Source organism: Tachyglossus aculeatus, unplaced genomic scaffold, assembly GCF_015852505.1.
Source record: "Tachyglossus aculeatus isolate mTacAcu1 unplaced genomic scaffold, mTacAcu1.pri scaffold_75_arrow_ctg1, whole genome shotgun sequence".
Lineage (NCBI taxonomy): Eukaryota > Metazoa > Chordata > Mammalia > Monotremata > Tachyglossidae > Tachyglossus > Tachyglossus aculeatus.
In genome coordinates, this window is record NW_024045092.1 from 220,547 (window position 1) to 233,702 (window position 13,156).

General features: G+C 45.7%; 1 pseudogene; it reads left to right on the plus strand.

The window, feature by feature from the left end:
• Nucleotides 1-280: 280 nt before the first annotated feature.
• Nucleotides 281-1,210, plus strand: LOC119923969 (annotated as a pseudogene).
• The last annotated feature ends 11,946 nt before the right edge of the window (nt 1,211-13,156 follow it).

Sequence of the window (13,156 nt, forward strand, 5' to 3'; positions counted from 1 at the left end):
GTTCTACTGTACTCTCCCAAGCCCTTAGAGCAATGGTCTGCACATAGTGAGTGCTTAATGAATACCACTGATTGACTGATTGTTTGATTTCTATCACTCCATATGCCTTTCTTTTTTTCTCTCTCTCTCTGACTCTTTGCCTTTGTCTCTTTGTCTCTTACTCGGACTCTCATCTCTCTCCGACGCTGTCTCTCAGTGCATGTATTTCTCTCTCTCTAGTTCTCTCATTCCCCAGGTTGTAATACTGTAAATCTCTCCTGATACTTCCAGAGTGAAGAGAATGGACGCCAGTGAACTTCCTTTTGAGATCCTCTTTATGTTTCAGATTGTCTTTGGGATCTCAGGAAATGTGTTCCTCCTCCTGGTTTATGCACACGTGGTTTGCACCACCCACCAACTGAATCATCAGGACCTAATCCTCGGCCATCTTGCCCTGGCCAACACCATGGCCCTTGTCAGCAATGGGATCCCCGGCATCTTTTCAACTTCGGGGCTGAATACTTTCCTGGATGACATTGGTTGTAAATTCCTCTTATACGTTTATCGAGTGCTGTGGGGTCTTGCCATCTGCAGCACCTGCCTCCTGAGTGTCTTCCAGGCCATCACCATCAGCCCTGGCACCTCCCAGTGGGCAGGAGTCAAAACCCAATTACCCAAGTGCATCCTCCCCACCTGCTTCTTCTCCTGGGTCCTCAGTCTGCAGTTTGACATGGCTACACCGATGGGTGTCATCGGACACGATAACTGCACCAGCATAAGTGGGGTCATCCTCCTGAAATACTGCTCTTCCATCAGTATCAGTGCAGTCACAGACCTGGTGAATGCGGTGATGCTCTCCCTCCACTATATGTTCTTCATGGGATTCATGAGTGTAGCCAGTGGCTACATTGTGTTTGTCCTGCACAGACACCACCGGCAGGTCCAACACCTCCATGGCCCAGATGCTCCCCCAAGGCAATGCCCGAGGTCGGAGCAGAAAAGCAAATCATTGTTCTGGTTACCCTCTACATCCCCCTGTATGGACAGAACACAATCATCTTAAGTTTTTTAGTTAAAATGAAGATAAGTTCCCTTCTCCTTATTAATAGCAACAATATTATGTCCTTCACTTTTTTCATCTGTCAGTCCATTTCTGATAATTCTCAGTGACAGGAGGGTGAGAATATTCTGGAAAAGGGATTCTCATATTCCCATTTGGGATCTCTCTTAGAGTCTTGGGAAATGGTGCATCCCTGATGTGGAGTGGGGGATCCAGGAATTTGGGGAACAGGATAGTAGTGGAACTGGGCTGGAGGGGTTGGAGACACCCTGTCCTGCAAGTCTCATTCTCCTGCATATCTGTAGGCCTGGAACCTCCATCTCCACTGAGCTGGCTTCCATATCTGTATAATAATGATGGTATTTGTCAAGCACTTACTGGGTGCCAAGCATAATTCTGAGCACTGGGGTAGATACAAGGCAATCAGGTTGTCCCACGTGCGGCTCACAGTCTTAATACCCATTTTACAGATGAGGGAACTGAGGTGCAAAGAAATTAAGTGGCTTGCCCAGGGTCACACAACACAGAAGTGGTAGAAACAGGATTAGAACTCACGTCCTCTGACTCCAAAGGCTGTGCTCTATCCTCTAAGCCACACTACTTCTCTGTATATTTTTCTGGCATGGAAGCAAAGCTGCCTGGGGTCCTGGTACCCTATTTCACGTTTTCCCATGGTCAGTGACATCAAACAATTCCAGATAATTCTGAGTTATTGGTTTGGGGAGGGGGAAGGGCCCAAGACAGGGGAAACAGTTAGTAGCACTAGGGGTAAGTTCGGGTCTTTCAGGGTCTTCCAGTACTCCCATGATGCATGGCTTTTCTAACAAGGACCAGGCCAGGGACTGTTAATTCCTCGGTGAAAACTATCCCCACTAGTGCAAATACAAATTCATGAACATATCTTGCTGGAGGCAGGGCATACCTCTGTAGGATGGGTGTCTGACCAATGCTCACCAAAATGGCAAGAAGCCAGAAAATATGCATGACTGAGTTTTTATGGGCACAGTGTGCAAGTATGGGAGAAATTCACTATCAACAATACAATCCTGGATACAATCTCAGCACCAGAAGGGGAAATGAGAAAGATTATGGCCTAGTGGATAAACGACATGCCTTGGAGTCAGAAGGCCCTTTGTTCTAATCCTGGCTCTGCCACTTTCATCTATTCATTTAATCATATTTATTGAGTGGTTGCTGTGTGAATATCACAGTACAAAGAACCTGGGAGAGACAATATAACAATAAGCACACACCTCCTGGGTAACATTGGGAAAGTCATTTTACTTCTCTGAGCCTCAGTTAAAACAGCTAAAAAATGGGGTTTAAAACTACGAAATCTATGAGGGGCAGAAACTGTGTCCAACCTGATTAACTTGTTTGAACCCCAGTGCTTAGTACAGTGCTTGCCCCACTGCAAGCGCTTACCAAATACCATAGAAAAAGTCTTTGAACCAAAGGACAAGTCTACTACCTTTCTCCTTATTATTCTTATTCTTATCATCATTATCTTTATTATTTACTATTATTAGTAATAGTTGTTGTAGTAGTGTAGTTGTAATAAAAGTGATAGTAGCATTTACTGAGCACTTTCCATGTATATTGTACTGTACTAGAAACTTGGAAAGTATAGAGAAACAAACGGATACATACCAGCCCAACAATCGAACCAGAGAGAAAAGTATAAAAATAAAAATAGCATATTATAAGCACCTTGAGATCTGGGATCTCCCATTTTAACTCTATTCTGTGCCAGAGTACAGTAATATAGAGTTAGTACACATGATCCCTAATCAACAAGAACTACAGTCTTGAGGGCAAGCAGACATTATAAAAATTACAAATAGGAGAAATGGCAGAGTTTAAGGACATGTACATACCATTGTGGGCGTGGGCATGGGGTATTAAATAAAAGCTACAGACTTGAGAGTCTTGGTGATGCAAAGCAGGAGGGAGAACAGGGTTGGAAGGGCCTCTTGGGGGAGAGATGACTATGTAAATAGTGATGTTGACATTCATGATGATGACGGTGATAAAGATGAAGACGACTAGAACGATTCATAGTGGAGATCTTGTATTTGTTTCCTACCAAATACAAGCAGAGTTTTATCTGTAATTATAGTAGTAAACAAATTTATGAATCACCTTCTGAGTGCCAAACACTGTACTATGAGCCTTACTGAAATGCTGGCAAGAACATCAGAGTGTCCTGGATAGAGCACTATGCTGTAGTGCACTGAAGATGACAGATTTTAAAAAAAACAGCTCATAAGACTATCGTAATCATAAAATACTTTGTACGTGGTCAAAAGGAAAATCCTCCAAATCCTGACACCAAATGTCATCTGTCCTTATTTACTTTAGTTCCTTATCTCAACTGGTATCTCGAATCATCCTGAGACCTTCTAAAAAACACTTAGCTATAACCCAGGTTATTCAAGTTATTATTCATTCATTCATTCATTCATTCATATTTATTGAGCGCTTACTGTGTGCAGAGCACTGTACTAAGTGCTTGGGAAGTACAAGTTGGCAACATATAGAGATAGTCCCTACCCAACAGTGGGCTCAATTATTCAATCCCCTCGTCTTCAGATCCAAGAGCTGAGGGTCAAACCTAATTCAGGGAGAGGGTGGAATAGACAGGAAGAAAAGAAAGAGGAAGAGAGAAAGGGTAGCAGAGGGAAAGGGAGCATGAACTGAGAGAACAGGAAGTGGGGGAAGAAAACGAAGTGCAGGTACAGTACTGATGATGCTGCATCCCTCCATGGGCACCTCTTGTGTGTTAATTGGCATCTGGTAATCGCAGGGAGAGAGCTGGGCTCATCTTGTTCCAGGATGGTGGTCAAGATGGAGGGAAGCTTGAGAATTTCCAGAGATGTTCCAGTCTTAGCGTCAGAGTGGATTAGTGCTCAGCATGTCACAAACTGACACCTACCTTCCCCACTCCTCCACCCGCACACACACTAATCACTCCCTGAGAGAGTGGAGCGATGAGGAAAGCTGCTGATAAACGCTACCTCCGTCTTATCTTGACAGAGTCTCACTGTTCACGAGATGCCCTCCCAGACTGAATTCACAGGTGGTGCGGGTAAGACAAAAATAGCAAGATGACATTTTCAAAAGGTGATCCAGGCAACAAAATGAAGTATGGATTGGATTGGGAAGAGCGTGGAAGAACGAAGACCAGTGAGGAGAGGGATACTGTAACAATCTCCTTACTGGTCTCTCTGCCAGCATGTGTAACATGCACAAAGAAACACAAGCACACACACATGCACACATACACACATACAAAATTTTATTCTTGGTATTTGAAGAAGATGTCACGGATGGTTTCATTAACGCTTTGGGATGTAAGTGAATATGAAAAATCTAAGGGAACAGCCACAGTCCTGGGTGCATTATGCATGCAATCGGTCCATCAGTGGTATTCACTGAGGGAGTATTGTGTGCAGAGGACTGTACTAAGCAGCTGGGAGAGTACAATATGCATCAGTTCATTCATTCAATCGTATTTATTGAGCGCTTACTGTGTGCAGAGCACTGTACTAAGCGCTTGGGAAGTACAAGTTGGCAACATATAGAGACGGTCCCTACCCAACAACGGGCTCACAGTCTAGAAGTGGGATACAGACAACAAAACAAAACATGTGGACAAGTGTCAAGTCTCAGAATAAATAGAAGTAAAGCTAGATGCACATCATTAACAAAATAAATAGAATAGTAATAATGTACAAGTAAAATAAATAGAATAATAAATCTGTACAAACATATATACAGGTGCTGTGGGGAGGGGAAGGAGGTGGGGCGGGGGGGATGGGGAGGAGGAGAGCAAAAAGGGGGCTCAGTCTGGGAAGACCTCTTGGAGAAGGTAAGCTCTTAGTTGGGCTTTGAAGAGAGGAAGAGAGCTATCTTGGCGGATGTGTGGGGGGAGGGCATTCCAGGCCAGGGGGAGGGCGTGGGCCGGGGGCCGAGGGCGCAACAGGCGAGAACGAGGCACAGTGAGGAGGTTAGCGGCAGAGGAGAGGAGGGTGTGGGCTTGGCTGTAGAAGGAAGGAAGGGAGGTGAGGTAGGAGGGGGCGAGGTGATAGAGGGCCTTGAAGCAGAGAGTGAGGAGTTTTTGCCTGATGCATAGGTTGATTGGTAGCCACTGAGATTTTTGAGGAGGTGAGTAACAGGCCCAGAGCGTTTCTGCACAAAGATGAACCGGGCAGCAGCATGAAGTATAGATTGAAGTGGGGAGAGACAGGAGGATGGGAGATCAGAGAGGAGGCCGATGCAGTAATCCAGTCGGGATAGGATGAGAGATTGAACCAGCAGGGTAGCGGTTTGGATGGATAGGAAAGGGCAGATCTTGGCGATGTTGCGGAGGTGAGACCAGCTCGTTTTGGTGACAGATTGGATGTGAGGGGTGAATGAGAGAGCAGAGTCGAGGATGACACCAAGGTCACGGACTTGTGAGATGGGAAGGATGGTAGTGCCGTCTACAGTGATGGGAAATTCAGGGATAGGGCAGGGTTTGGGAGGGAAGACAAGGAGTTCAGTCTTGGACATATTGAGTTTTAGATGGTAGGAGGAGGAGACACGAGCCTGAAGAGAGGGAGAGAGAGCAGGGGCAGAGATGTAGATTTGGGTGTCATCAGCGTAGAGATGATAGTTGAAGCTGTGGGAGCGAATGCGTTCACCAAGTGAGTGAGTGTAGATAGAGAAAAGAAGGGGACCAAGAACTGACCCTTGAGGAACCCCTACAATAAGGGGATGGGAGGGGGCGGAGGAGCCCGCAAAAGAGACTGAGAATGAACGGCCAGAGAGATAAGAGGAGAACCAGGAGAGGACAGAGTCTGTGAAGCCAAGAGTGGACAGTGTGTTGAGGAGAAGGGGGTGGTCCACAGTGTCGAAGGCAGCTGATAGGTCAAGGAGGATTAGGATAGAGTAGGAGCCGTGGGATTTGGCAAGCAGGAGGTCACTGGTGACCTTTGAGAGGGCAGTTTCGGGGAAATGTAGGGGACGGAAGCCAACTGAATCTCCATCAGCCTAAGGCAGAACCAGTAAAGGTGAACAAGGAATCATCATGAGTGGTGGCTGTTCTGCCACCAGAGAAGAAGTGGTATCAGAGGCTTCTCTCTTACCAAGAGAGTCTTCCCCCACCCAGTTATGTCAGGGACAGATCACGTCCAGGGCAGCCGGGCTACTGGGGGGCTTGCTAGCAGCCCCCAGAATACCCTACAGTCTCAAGCCACTGCTGGACACATGCTGGAGAGGCTTGTCAAGACCTCGCAGAGAACTGGGCTGCTCTCCCCTAGACCACCACCGAGAAGTCATGCTTGACTAGATGTCATCGAAATGGGTAGGATAATAGAAGAGTGGGAGGGAGTCTGCCCTCCCCTATAGACCTTCCAGCCAATGCATCCCTGTCCGGTCCTAGTCCAGGAGAAGATGGCCTTGCTCCCGTGGCTCCTCCTTCTCCTGCTCCTTTTCTTCTGCGCATCCTTCTCCTCCTGTTCCTTCTCCCCTTCTTTCTACTTCGCCTCCTTCTTCCCCTACTTCTCCTTTCTCCTCCTTTGCCTGCTCCTCCTTCTCCTGCTCCCCCTGCTCCTCCTCGTTTCCTTTTTCTTCTTTTGATCCTCCTTTCCCGTTCCTCCTTCCTGCTCCTCCTTCTTCTATTTCTCCTTCTTCTGGTCCTGCTACTCCTCTCCCTTCTCCTTCTCTTCTGCTCCTCCTTCCCTTTCTCCTAACAAAAATAATTATATTAATGGTATTTGCTATGTGCCAGGCACTGTACTAAGTGCTGGGGTGGATTAAAGCACATTGGGTTGTTCACAGTCCCTGTCCCACGTGGGGCTCACAGTCTCAATCCCCATTTTACAGATGAGGTAACTGAGGCCCACAGAAGTGATGTTATCTGTCCGAGGTCACCCAGCAGAAAATTGGCGGGGGCCAAGATTAGAACCCATGACCTTCTGACTCTTAGGCCCGTGCTGTAGCCACTGTGTCATCCTGCTCCTCCTTCTCTTCTTTCTCCTTCTTCTCCTGCTCCTCCTTCTCCTTCTCCTGCTCCTCCCAGTTTTCAGCTGGATTACAGCATTGCCTGAGGTTATGTTTGACCGTGTCCATTTCTTACTCTCCTTTGCTCTCATTGCTCCTGCCTTTGTCCCTTGCTCAAGCTGTTCCCCCCACTTGGGACTCTCTCCTTCCAAAAATCCAACAGATCACTGCTTTCCCCATCTTCAAAGTGCTAATGAAAATTCACCATCTCTAGGAGGTCTTTCCTGACCCACTGCCAAAATCCTAGGTCATCCAATTCCACTAGTCCTCTCCAGCACTTATGAATTTTACACCCACCCTGACCATTTGTGTATATGTACTCTGCAATTGTGCATTCAATTACTTTTTTCTACTACTAAATAGTTTGTGTTTGTCATCCCTCTTAGAGTGAAAGTTCCTTGTGATCAGGGAACTTGACACTCCAATATTATGTACTTTCCAAGTGCCTAAAACGGGGCCTCAAACCAAGTGGATATTCAATAAATACCATTACTCCTTGTCCAACCCTACTCATACACCTTTTTGCTAGGAATAAAACACAACTGTTTGGGATCTCGGTGAGGGACAGAGGAAGGGCATTGCCATTTGAAAGCCCATCTCATGTCCTTCCTCCTGTCTAAATCTCACTCCCCTTTACCCAGGTTTAGTGCTCCCCTTCTCCAGGAAGCCTTATCTTATTAAATCTCTCCTCGTTCCACCCTAACACCTTCTCTACTGCCTCTGCAGCACTTTTGCCTCACCTAAGCAGTTAGTTACACATCTTAAAACACATCTTAAAGATCCGTTGCTTCCCCTTATTTGCAATTTATTTTCATGTCTGTCTTCCCCACTAGATTTTAAAATCCTTGATTGCAGAAACTTCTTTTAGCTCTGTTGTAACCTCTCATGTAGAGTGATTTGCAAAGAGTAAGCACTCAAGAAAAATTGATTGATTGATTGATGGCTTGATCAAGAGAACCAGGTCTGCCTGACTTGTGGTTCCACTCCCTGTCCTCCCATTCTGTGGAGCACGGACAGATTGGGCAACAGAAACAAGATGGGTTCAAGAAAACCTGGGAAAGGAAACTATGGCATTGGACTGGATTAGGCACAAGGTTACGGTGGAAAATGTCTGTGTCAACAGGTCAAACCACTAGGGGATTGTTCCATGTCTGAGTTAGGGCTGACACAGCTGATCCAGAAACAAACTTTTTCCTGATCCTCAAATACCTCCAGTGGTTGCCATCCCTCTCTGCATAAAGCAGAAACTCCCGAGTGTTGGCTTCAAAACATTCAATCAGATCTCTCCCTCCTACTTTTCAACTCCCTCCTCCCAGTATCCCCAGCTCACTCCCTTCACTCCTCAGAAGCCAAGATGCTTAGTGGGCCCCATTGCTGTCTCTCCTACTGGTGAACACTTGACAATAACCTTTCCCATCCATGGAACAACTCCCTCTCCTTTCAAATTTGATGGATCACAGTTTTCCTATATCCAAAGCCACTCTGAAATCACATCTCTTCCAGGAGGTTTTCCCTGATTAATTTCTAACCTTCCCACATGTCTTATGAGGATTGCATCTTGGGGATATTTGATAAATATGGGGGAGGAAAGGACAGTAGAGTTATAAGACATAATCCCTGTCTCCAAGTAATTTATTGTAATTTACTTTGTTTAGAGCACTGCACTAAGCACTTGGGATAGAACATTCCAGGTAGACAAGATTCTTGCCCTCAAGGAATTTACAATCTAGTAGTAATGATTGAGCACCTATTATATGCAGAGGTCAGCACTGAGTAATAATAATAAAATTTCAATAATAATAATGTGGATAATTATAATAACTATTTAGCACTGAACTAAGTGTTGGGGTCAAAACAATACAGTGTCTGTCCTACATGAGGTTCACAGCCTAAGAGGTAAAGTGAACAGGTATTGAAACTCCATTTTACAGAAAAGGAAAGTGAGGAACAGAGAAGCTAAGTGATTTGCTCAAGGATTCATCAAAATAAGTAGACATTAGCAGCACCCTCAAGGAGCTTACAGCCCAAGGGACTATAAATTTAGCTCCCTGAATAAGTGCAGTATTTAGAAATGTTTCCCATCTAGCTTTTAAGCCTTAATGTTTAATTAACTTAAAACCTATAAGAATGGAAAAGATCTTAAAATAAAATCCTGCCGTCAATGCACGTGTTCCCTGTATTAGATGACCCCCTCTGCTAGGGTCTATATTCTGGAATACTTCACAGATGATTCAGCACCTTTAAGGATTTTTTCTGTGCTCTCTTTCCTCAACCTGAGATTTTCAGAGCTCAATTTATCTTTCTGATGTGGGAACAGGAGCCCCGTCCATGCCCCAGGCTGAGGCTGAGAGCATGCTGGGAGCTCAACCTCAGCTGGTAGCAGAACTAGGGTTGATGGTATGAAAACTGGGGGATCTGTCCAAGATGCTGTTGACCTGAGGAAGTGTTATCACTTCCCTACACTTAATCATGAGGGAGGAGAATGTAGGGAAGGTGACAAAGAAGGAAGGGTGCCTTTTCTGCTCTATTCAGCACCTCCTCCTCCCCCTGCTGCTGACTTCTGGATTGACTGTTAGTATTGAGGTGGTCATTGGGAATGGAGCAATCTGCCACTCCATCCTCCACTTCCCAACTTTCCTGATGGCAGGAGCATCTGTGCCCATGCATGACCCGGAGGGTGAGACTGATAGACATACCCTAGAGACCCAGGCTTGACTCCTGGCAGAGTTGGGCTGTGGGTGGGAGCAGGAATTTTCCCCGGGGCAGCAGGATATGACGCTGATGATGCCAAGTCTCTCCATGGGCATCTCTGGTGGTCGATTAACTGAAGGTAATTGTGGAGAGATATCTGGGCTCATCTTGATCCTGATTGGCGAGCATCAGGAAGGGGAGTGTGGGCATTTCCTGAAATGTCCCAGTCTTAGACAGGGCAATCCCTCCCTCTTAACACCACCCTCCATGCACACACACACACACACACACACACACACACACACACGCTAGCGCGCGTGCGCTAATCACACCCTGAGTGAAGGGACAGGTGAGGAAAATGGCTGATAGATTCTTTCAGAAAAAGGCTGAAAAATTAGTCGTCTGCCCATGAGCTGCCCTCCCAGCTAGCACAAGAAATGGAGACAGTTGAGTAGGAGAAAGCCAACTCTCAGTCAACGTGATTTCAGGTTGGCATCTGAATGGGGAGGTTATACTTGCACTCGTGATCTGTGTAGTGGCTCACTATTTAATGGAAGATTATTTTGAAAATGAGAGTAAAATGGGATTTTGCCTCCCTCCCAAGGTACGTGGGGAGTGAGCTGGTGTTGAGACAATAATGATTTTGGTATTTCCTAACTACTAACTATCTACCAAGCCCTGTCCTAAATACTGGGATAGATATGATATAAGTAGGTTGGACACATCCTGGGCAAGCCATTTAAATTCTCTGAGCCTCAGTTTCTGTACCTGCAAAATGGGGATTCAAAGTGTGTTCTAACTCTTAGGCTGTGAGCCCCATGTGGACATGGACAAACATAGTAGGTAAGTGGCAGAACCAGGATTAGACCCCAGGTTATCTGGATTCCAGGACCATACTCTTTCTACTAAAATGGTGCTTCTCTTTAGATGATGTGTGTGAGGTGGGGGGATGTTTACATTGGTGATTCACACTGTTGCCCCATAATCTCCCAGTGGCATTCCCAATAGCGATGAATCAGTCATTCCCAGGCTCAGTTCTGTAGCCTACTCAATTCTATCTCAACTCCCTATCGGCACCTCCTTTCAACATGAGCTAGCCTTAATCCGACGGACAAGAATCCTGGCTTCATCCCTTAGACTCTGGAGCATGGAACAGCCTGTGAAAACTATTTCCTTTCTTCATCGGAGTATTCCTCATTACTGTGTTAAGCAGCATGGAGGAGTCTTGTGGGGGTGTGGAGGGGTAGTGAGTCATTGTTCTTGCCAGTAAAATTTGGATTGGCTGGAGAATGGTTTAGAGCATAGACCAATCTGTTTAGATGATCCCATGGGATACTCTGGTAAGACTAGACTGTGAGCCCACTGTTGGGTAGGGACTGTCTCTATATGTTGCCAACTTATACTTCCCAAGCGCTTAGTACAGTGCTCTGCACACAGTAAGCACTCAATAAATATGATTGATTGATTGATTGGTTGATCTGGTACCGGAACACTGCTGAAGAAATAAGGTTGACATAGGAGCTAAACTGAAATTTACATGAGTATTTTTATTGACAATAAAACATCTTTTCCCCACTGAATCAAGTGACACTGGCAGTGTCCAAAGTATAGTTTGCAGTCCACTCAATAAAATTGGGGGAACTCTTGCAACACCAGTCCTAGAATCCTGCACATCATTGCACGTGCAGTGGAGCAACAACTGTCCATCACGAATAAGCCTCTAGCCAATTAGGAAGCTTGTAGGAGGAAGCAATGTTGGTCCAGTTACTCCACCATTGCTCCCATTTTTCCAGTCTTTCCTCGTGGGATTAGGACAAAATGATAGTGATTATGCTAGTGTCACCAAGAAAGAGTAAGAATATGTACATTTTTATTGCTTATTTTAACTTGTCATAGATGTTCATTATGTCCAATGAAAGTCTCCCTCTTTCCTGTCACTCTCATTCTTTCTCTCCCTCGTTCTTGATTTCTCTCTCGCCTCCCCCACTCCATTCACTTTCTCCGTTCTCTCCTTCCCTCTCTTCCTTTTTCCTCGTTTTCTTTGCCTATCTCTCTCTCTCACTTTTTATTTCTCTCTACTTCCTCTTCTCTTTCACTCCCTCCCTTCTTTCAGTATTTCTCTATGTCTCTTCCTCTGCCACCCCTTCTCTCACACTCTGCAGGAGTCCTCTAGTTCTTACTTAGAATCCACATGAATAGAGGTAAGTGACATAATGTTTGTGATTGTGATGTTATTCCAAATCAGCAATGGAGTGAGAGTGAGAGTGAAAATCTTCCTCCTGCTGTTTTAGGCCTGCATCATCTTTGCCAACTGAAAACTCAGCTTCTCAGACTTGATCCTCACCCAACTGGCCCTGGTCAACACCATCATCCTCCTCAGCCATGGAATCACTGAGCCCTTTTCTGCTTGGGGATTGAGACGTTTTCTGGATGTTGTTGGATGTAAAACCCTTATCTACCTTTACCAAGTGCCCCAGAGTCTTGCCATCTGCATCACCTGCCTACTGAGTGTCTTCCAGGCTGTCACCATCAGCTCTGGCACCTCTTGGTGGGCAGAAGTCATAGCAAAATTACCTAAGTGTATCATCCCCCTCTGAGCCCTCTCCTGGATCCTCAGTCTGCTCATAGATGATGATGATGATGATGATGATGGTATTTGTTAAGCATTTACTATGTGCCAAGACTGTTCTAAGCTATGGGGTAGATACAAACTAATTTGATTGGACACCATCTTAATCCCCATTTTACAGATGAGGGAACTGAGGCCCAGGGAAGTGAAGTGACTTCCTCAAGGTCACACAGCAGATAAGTGGCAGGGGTGGGATTAGAACCTGTGACCAGATGCTAATGCACTTGTGTATATGAGGGGTCCTCAGAAAGTCAGCACAACTCACATAGTATTATATTTTAAATATTGTTCGATAACCTCTCCCAGTGCCAAAGTCGCTCTTATAGATGCTATTATGCTGTCTGTCTGTGATCTACAGTTTGTAGTGCTCATAAGCGTGGCTAAGTGGCTACACGGCGCTTGTCCTGTACAGATACCACCTGCAGGTCCAAAACCTCCATGGACCTGGCCGTTCCCCCGGGGCAATGCCCGAGGTCTAAGTGGTGAAGAGCCATCACCCTGGTCACCCTCCATGTCCTCCTCTATGGGTGGCAGTCCATCATGTTCACTTCCTTACTAAACGTGAAAGAGAATTCTCCTCTGCTAGTGAACATCCACTCGATGTTTTCTTTCACCTTTTAGACCATCAATCCATTCCGGGTGATTGATATTGACAGGAAGATGGGAGCTTTGTGGAAAAAGGAATGGCCTGATTCAAGTCTGGATCCCTCATAGTGTACCAAGGACGTTACCTGCTCTACCACATACTCCTA